Genomic DNA, 7,443 nt, shown 5'->3' on the forward strand with positions numbered 1-7,443 from the left:
CACCGGGAAGGGGCAGCTGATGGTCCAGCAAAGGCCGAAGGAAGGAAATGGCTTCCCCGCCCCCTTTCCTTGCGGTCTCTCTGGGGTTTCAGGCTCTATGACTTCCCTTCCTGTGGGTCGGAGAGCAGCACAGCGAGGGCGAGGCAGAACAAAGCATTTTGGAGTGCAAGCGGACCTCACTCCCACACCCTTTCCAAAACGGACTTTGCGTTTCACTTGGGTGGGGGAGGGACAAAGCTTGTTGATGAACTGTAGATGAGGAGGCAGGGAAAGGGAAGGGAAATGGCTGGAGACCAAGAGGAAAACATTTAAGGGGGGGGGATATCTGGGGGAAGATTTTACCTCCCTGGTATCCAGCCTCGCCTAATTCTCCGCCTTTCGAGCCTCTCCCAAGCAGGATCCAGTCCACCCCCCCCCCTCCTCACTCACAGATTCACTGAGCTTCTTGGGAGCCCCAGAAGAGGAGGGGAGCTGGCAGCAGAGGCCCATTTTTGTATATCCCTGAACAATAAATGAATTGAATTATAATTTAATGAATGAATTGAATTATACTTTGGTCTGTTCCAGAGTTCAGCAGGCATCAATCTGGATCTAGTGTTTTGGCCCAAGTTAGCTACAGCTACAGAAGCCATTTTTGGGGGGAGGGGACGCATCTTGTGAGCATGCAACCTTACAGGGTTGGTTTCTTGTTAAGACCCATGGAATGGCTTCTAGAGGATTGGTCAAGATAGCCTGAAGGGTTGGTGGCAGCCATACTTGGAACTGAGTGAATCCCCACCTCTGCCTTTTGCTCCTTTGTCCCTGCCTAACCAACCACCCTCTCAAAGCTGCTCCCTGACTTGAGAATTGAACCCACTGGGCAACGCTGTGGAGGGTTGGTGGCAGGGATATTGGTATGTTCTTAATTGTTCCTTAGAGAAGCAGAGCCAAGTGAAAGAGGACTTTGGGGGGGGGGGAGGCTCTGACTGCCTCTTGAACTGGGGGGTGTCTCTGGCTCCAAGGACGTAGGTATGGGGTTTTTTTCCTTGGGTTCAACCCCCCCCCATTACATGTCCAAAACCACCTGCCGTTTCTGAATTTTTAAATTTGTCAGTGTTTTTTTTTTGGCCTGCAGGGGTGCAGTTGCAGGGCTAGCTTTGCTAGGCAGCACCAAAATTTCAGGGTTTTGGGGGGGGGGGACTCTCCTGATGATTCTACCCAGGTTTGTTGTTATGGACCCCCCAGAGGGGGGTGCTCCCCATCCCCATTGTTTCCAATGGGAGCTAATAGAAGATGGGGGTCCATAACTTTGAGGGTCCATAACTTTGGGCCCCGCCAAACCTGGGAGGTATTATCAGGAGAGTCTCTTACTGATATCACCCAGGTTTTGTGAAGTTTGGTCCAGGGGGTCCAAAGTTATGGACTTTCAAAGGGGGTGCCCATTCCCCATTGTTTCCAATGGGAGCTAATAGAAGATGGGGGCGACATCTTTGAGAAGAAGAAGAAGAAGAGTTTAAATTTATATCCCCCCTTTCTCTCCTGCAGGAGACTCAAAGGGGCTTGTCCTACCTTGCCGCACTTCCCTCCTCACAACAAACACCCTGTGAGGTAGTGTGGGAGCTGAGAGAGCTCCAGAAGCTGTGACTAGCCCAAAGGTCACCCAGCTGAAGTGTGTGGGAGTGTAGGCAAAGCTAATCTGAATTCCCCAGATAAGCCTCCCCATCAGCTCAGGCTGACAGGCGGGGGAATCAAACCCGGTTCCTCCAGATTAGATACACAAGCGCTTAACCTCCTACGTCACTGCTGCTCCTACACCACTGCTTTGAGAGTCCATAACTTTGGACCCCCTGACCAAACTTCACCGAATTTGGTTAGTATCATTAGGAGAGTCTCCTAAAGATACCCTGAAAGTTTGGTTTATGCTAGGGGATTTCACAATTGCACCCCTGATATGCACCCCCCCAAATTTCCCCCTAGAGTCTCCCCTTTGGAATCCACCCCCCTTTGGCATGGATTTAAAAGGGAGGAATCTGAGGTCCCCAGTTTCAACATTTGAAAATGATGCTGTTTTCAGGGTGGGGAGAATCCACCCTTAAAACAGCATTACTTTCTAATGTTGCTTTTAACTGGGACCCAAGATTCTCCCACTTTGAGGTGGATTTCTAAAAAAGGTGAATTTGGGCTGCTTAGTTTTAACACAATGGGTAAGTGATGCTATTTGGGGTGGGATTCCAGCATCACAGTGGCCAACTCATGGGGGCGGGGCAAAACTCCCGATTTTGCACCAGGCTCCGCTTTCCCCTAGCTACACCTCTGCCAGGGAGGGGAGGCAGAAGAGGAGCTACCTGGCTGGGGCCAGCCCTTTTGAGGTGAGGGGGGGGGGAGGCAGAGCAGCCGAGGCAGGGGCAGGGGAGTCTGCCATCCCAGCCTCAGAGAGCTGCTTTTATAAGCACTGAGGCCAAGGGCAAGGCTTGGGGAGGCGAGGTCATGCCTCCAGGGGTGGGTGGGTATGTGGCTGCCCAACCCCCCCCCCTAAAATCTACTCACGCTCGTTCCTGGGGTCTCTCCCAAGGCCCGTCAGAGGAGAAAGGGCTGTCTGTCTGCTGATGCTGAAAGGCTACAGAGCAGAATCCTTATCCAAAGAGACTCTCCTCACAAAGGAAAAAAGCTCTATGTTGCCAAAGTAACATTTGATAGTGCCTAACCGAAACAGTACCAACCAGGCGGCAGCAAGCCAGGCCCAGCAAGAAGGCAGGGTTTTCTCAATGGAAATGACGACAGACCCAAGAATCTTAAATGCAGGAACACTCTACTAAAATGAACGCCCCCACAAAAGCACATGTAAAGCAATTAATAGGGGCAAAATTCAAAGTAAAAAGTCTTTGTTTTATTTGTTGAAGGTGATCCAGAGGTGGGGCAGAGGTGTTCCTAGCTGTGATGACTTCATTGTAGCCCAAGGCTCCTGCCTTGAACTCTTCTTGCTTGACTAATCCTTTGCTTAGGGGACAAAGAGGGTGGTAGTGAACACGATTGGTGTTCTTCTGGGTTGCAACCAGTGGTGGGATTCAAACATTTTAACAACAGGTTCTGATGGTGGTGGGATTCAAATAATGACTGTTAAAAAGTATTTAAATATTTTTAATATTTTAATATTTTTAATATTTTAATACTTAATAAAATATTTTAAGTATTAAAAAGTGATATTTTAAATTTTAACAACAGGTTCTACAGAACCTTCGGAACCCCCTGAATCCCACCTCTGGTTGCAACTGATAAAACAGTCACAAGTCCTGCACCCTTCGTGATGGCTCATGAGTCTCTTTATGTATTAAATTGTAGAAACATTGGGAGGCTGAGGGTGTAGCTTCCTGAGTCAGGTCTGGATGCCTTCAACTCTCACATACATGATGGAGACTTTAAAAAACTATCTAAACATTTTATGACTAAATAAACAAGGAATAATATAAAATAAAATTATTGCTTCTTTTTTTATTTTATTCGCGGAGGTAATACTATGTGTGTTCAGAGAGGCATTCTGACAATTGTCTAGCAGCAACCAGCGGAAAATGCAAGCCAGACTTGAAAATGGTCAGCCATTTGTGCTCCCAGTCAGACCCTTGTACGTCATTCAACTCAAATTATGGTCATTTTGTGCATATGGTGTTTTTTGATGGGGGGATCCATTCTGCTTGTACTTTGCATTTTGACACAAATGGTCACTTTATTCATGCAACCAGTTGGTCCTGGTCTCTCCTTTATCTGTCTGGCCACTTCCTCAAATTTTTATCTTTATTCTCCAAGTACAAAGACTGAGGCATTTCATTTACACCATCCATATATTGTGCTTTGACCTAACAATTCAGTCACGGTCCTCTTATGAGATTGGTCTGTTACCCAGTAGAGTTATAGAAGATGCAGATATTTGCAACTTGCTGACATGGGAGGAAAGACTCCTCCTGTAGTAACATCCATGGGAGGAAAGACTCCTCCTGTAGTAACATCCTGATCATAACTGGTCCCACTGGCCTCCATGAAGAATGCTCTCAAGAAAGTGATGGTTATAGGTAGACATTGTACAAGAAATAATAATGGCGCCCATGGCCACTCTGGACTTTTCCCCAAGCCACTTGCTGGTTACCCTGCAGTGTATGTGTGTGTCCAGGCTCCCAGTGCAAATCCCGCGACTGCCCCTCAACCGCTTACTCCTCTCCTCTCCTCTCCTAAGGGAGGGCTGGGCATGGATTCCCCTGCCCCTCATCCGATTGTGCTCTAGAACCAGCCCCACGTCCTGGAGAGAACCTGCCGGGTTTGCCTTCAAACCGATCCCTCTTCTAGCCCTCTCTTCTCCCTGCCATTCCTTGACTCAGGAACCCGCCCCACCGCGCCAACTCCTCCACAATCTCCTATTCACCCTGAAAAAATGTCGGCTCAGAGTGCTCTGCACAGTGGGGAGGCTTACCTGACCGAGTAGTCCCTTCCCCAGGCTTGTAGTGGAACGGCCACCCTTGATCGGGACGCCTCTCACCTCCCTTCCCTTTCATCCATCCCAGATGCCCAGATCCCCCCGCCCCGGCGGATCCCCCTTTACGCACTTGGAAGGAGCTGCTGGTCCTGCTGTCCAGGGCGGGCAAGAAAGACATGCCTCCCACCTTCCCTGGCAGCCGACTCCTCCAGGATTTCGTGCTCGCTGGAGAAGACAGGCATCTGGGGAAGGGGAACCGCCTGCCGAAGAGAAGCGTCGCCCCTTCCTCGGGGATGCAAAGCAGAGAGCCCAACCTCGTTTCTGTTTTTCTTCTCTCTGCAAACGGGCTTTGCATTTGCTTTGGGCGAGGGCCAGGAGAACTAGGAGGGGGAGAGAGCTGGTGGGGAATTAAAACATTTGGGGAAGGGGGAGACCCTCTCCAAACCTTGAATTACGTCTGGAAGCAGGAAGAATCGCCTTCCCCGCCCCACCCCCATCCCTGGCGCAGATTCACTGAGCTTCGTGGAAAGGAGGAGGGGAGGAGGGGAGCTGGCAGCAGAAGCCCCTTTCTGCTTCAGGGAAGTTTATTTCCTCCTAGAAATGGGGAGTCCTTCCATGTTAGACCCAACTAAAGATGATCTGATTTCGATGCTGGTGGAAATGGAGCTGACGCTGGAAAGCTACAGGAGGGTGCCTGGTCCATTCAGGGATCATTTCAATCCAATAACTGCCATGAGTGTACTCCTCAGTACACAAATAATATAGAAATCACAAATGTTCAGAGTAGAACCAACACCCATAATCAAAGGCAAAACCACCTACTACTGAAAAAAAATCAGCCAAACTAAATGGCTAAAATGGAAACCTAAGCTTGAATCATACAGTTTAATAGCAAATGAATTATATGACTTAGTAGCAACATCTGGAAACATTTCTTCCTCTATGAGCCCATCTACATCCTCCCTGACTCATCCAATTAAAAGCACAGGCCCTAAAAGATAATCTAACATGATCTATAAATGGCTGAAGATGGGCTCTTCAGCATTAAGGGAGACAGAATTGGAGAGTTCTCAGAACTTTCGAAAACTACACCCCTAAGTTTTTTTTTTTCTTGGAGGAGGGAGCCAACTCCCCACCAGAGGAGCTGAGGCCATTTTTGCACCCTTTTGTGTTCTCTTGGCCTCCTTTTATTCCAGGGCAAAAGATGGAGGCTGTTCTCATGTCATCTTCTGGTGAATGACTACTTGGATCATCTTCATTATGTCTCTACCACAGCTTTGCTGCCATTTTAATCCCAGTTCTGAACAAGGATGCCAGATATCAGCCCCTTTTGGAAGTTTACACAGATGAAAAGGTAACTTTCATGCACTGTGGAAGATTCTGGAAGAGACCAACTGAGTCTCTTTGGGGCAGAATCAGATTCACAATGGATCAACTTGCATGTGGATTAGTCCAAGACCCATCTATCACAATAATGTGCCTAGACAGACTCACAGTAGCTCATCAGAATGCTATTTGCTTTTTAGCTCCTGGACATCAAGTGGGACCTTTTCTATTCTCCCAGAGAACTGCATCTCTTTTCTGCCTCCCTGAGATTTCCGCTGCACTTTCCACTGCATGCAAACCTTTCCACCACAACCTCCCCTGCATGCAAGCATCTCATTCCAGTGTGTATCGCCATGCTTTCGCAGCGCCTCTGAAGATTGAGATACAGGCACCCAATCCCCTGTTCCTCAAAGTGCTCCTATATCCAAAGGTGGTTGTTCTCCATGGATGGGGCCTTTTTGGTGGTGACCCTTCTGAAGTTTGGAGCACTTGCCCTGCAAGCGTCACTCCAATGTGTGGCTCTCACACAAGGTGGAATCTTTGGTATTGTGCCCCACTTAGGTCCCTCTCCAAACCTTCCCCAGGCTCCAGTCACAAATTCCCAGGAATTTCCCAATCCAGAGTTGGCAGCATGACTTTTTTGCATTTAAGGAGTGATCTTCAGTTGTATACAGCCCACATTTTATTTTACTGAAGATACTGAGAAGTTTCTGGCTGGGCTCACTGGCTTGAGCCATGTAGACAGTTTCCTATGGAAGGGGTGTGTTCTTCCTCCAAAGAGAAAATGTTGTTATGAGTTGTGCGGCTGATTTGATTTGGGGAATAGGTATTCTTGCCTCCCCCCATATATGGATGAGAGGGAGTCAGACTTCATGGTATTTGGATCATCCTCCCTGCCCAGAAGTTCTTCTTGGTATGTTGTTGTACCATAGTGGCAACCCTGGTGAAACTAAGCATGTCTACCTCTGGTCAAAGTCTGACTGGGAGCCCTCCTGAGAGTGCTCTCTAGGTTGCCAACTCTTGCACTGACCTAAGGCCTGGACTAGGAGGCCTCCAAAGTTTCTTCCAACACTGTTTCCAACCCTGCTGTTATAACTGAAGAATTCTATGCTTAGGAGGCTGAAGTGAAACCAAACATGAAGTGAAACCAAACTCAGTTCTGCTCTGATGCAAGTGAGGAGTATATTGATAAGGTAAGACATCTACTGCTGCTTCAGAATAACTTCCCCTGTAAGACTGGGAACCTCAAATACTGGCCAGTGCAGCTCACATTCTACTTACAGATGAGAGAATGGAGCCAAGTGACTGTCAATGAACTGATTGTTGGTAGTTAAATCTTTTTGGTTAGAGGACTTTTCGAGTACAGGATGGTGCAACTGGCAGTGTGCTCGGACTGTTATCACTCACTCAGCATAAATCAGAAAGCCAGAGGATAGTTCTCCATTCCCTCTCTCCCATAGATTTGGCATCTGCTTGGCATACAAAAAGTGTCAAAGATTTTAAATACATGTCCGGGGGTGGGGGCGACATAAAGATCAAAAACAAAGCCGCAAAGGGACGAGGAGTTAATTTTCCCAACCCCAAGGTTACATTGCCACAAGGTTTTTTACTAACTGGCCAGCAAGGGACCAAGTCTCCAGCCTTCCCTTGTCGAAGATCAAAAAGTCAACCCTGCA

The 7,443-nt window shown here is 48.1% G+C and overlaps 1 protein-coding gene across 9 annotated transcripts in view; it reads right to left on the bottom strand.

The window, feature by feature from the left end:
• The window catches only part of LOC125428537 (zinc finger protein 436-like), a 774,209-nt gene that overhangs the window by 506,125 nt on the left and 260,641 nt on the right, over positions 1 to 7,443 (bottom strand). The gene's annotated exons all lie outside the window — the stretch shown is intronic.

This window comes from Sphaerodactylus townsendi, linkage group LG03 (assembly GCF_021028975.2).
Source record: "Sphaerodactylus townsendi isolate TG3544 linkage group LG03, MPM_Stown_v2.3, whole genome shotgun sequence".
Taxonomy (NCBI): Eukaryota; Metazoa; Chordata; class Lepidosauria; order Squamata; family Sphaerodactylidae; genus Sphaerodactylus; species Sphaerodactylus townsendi.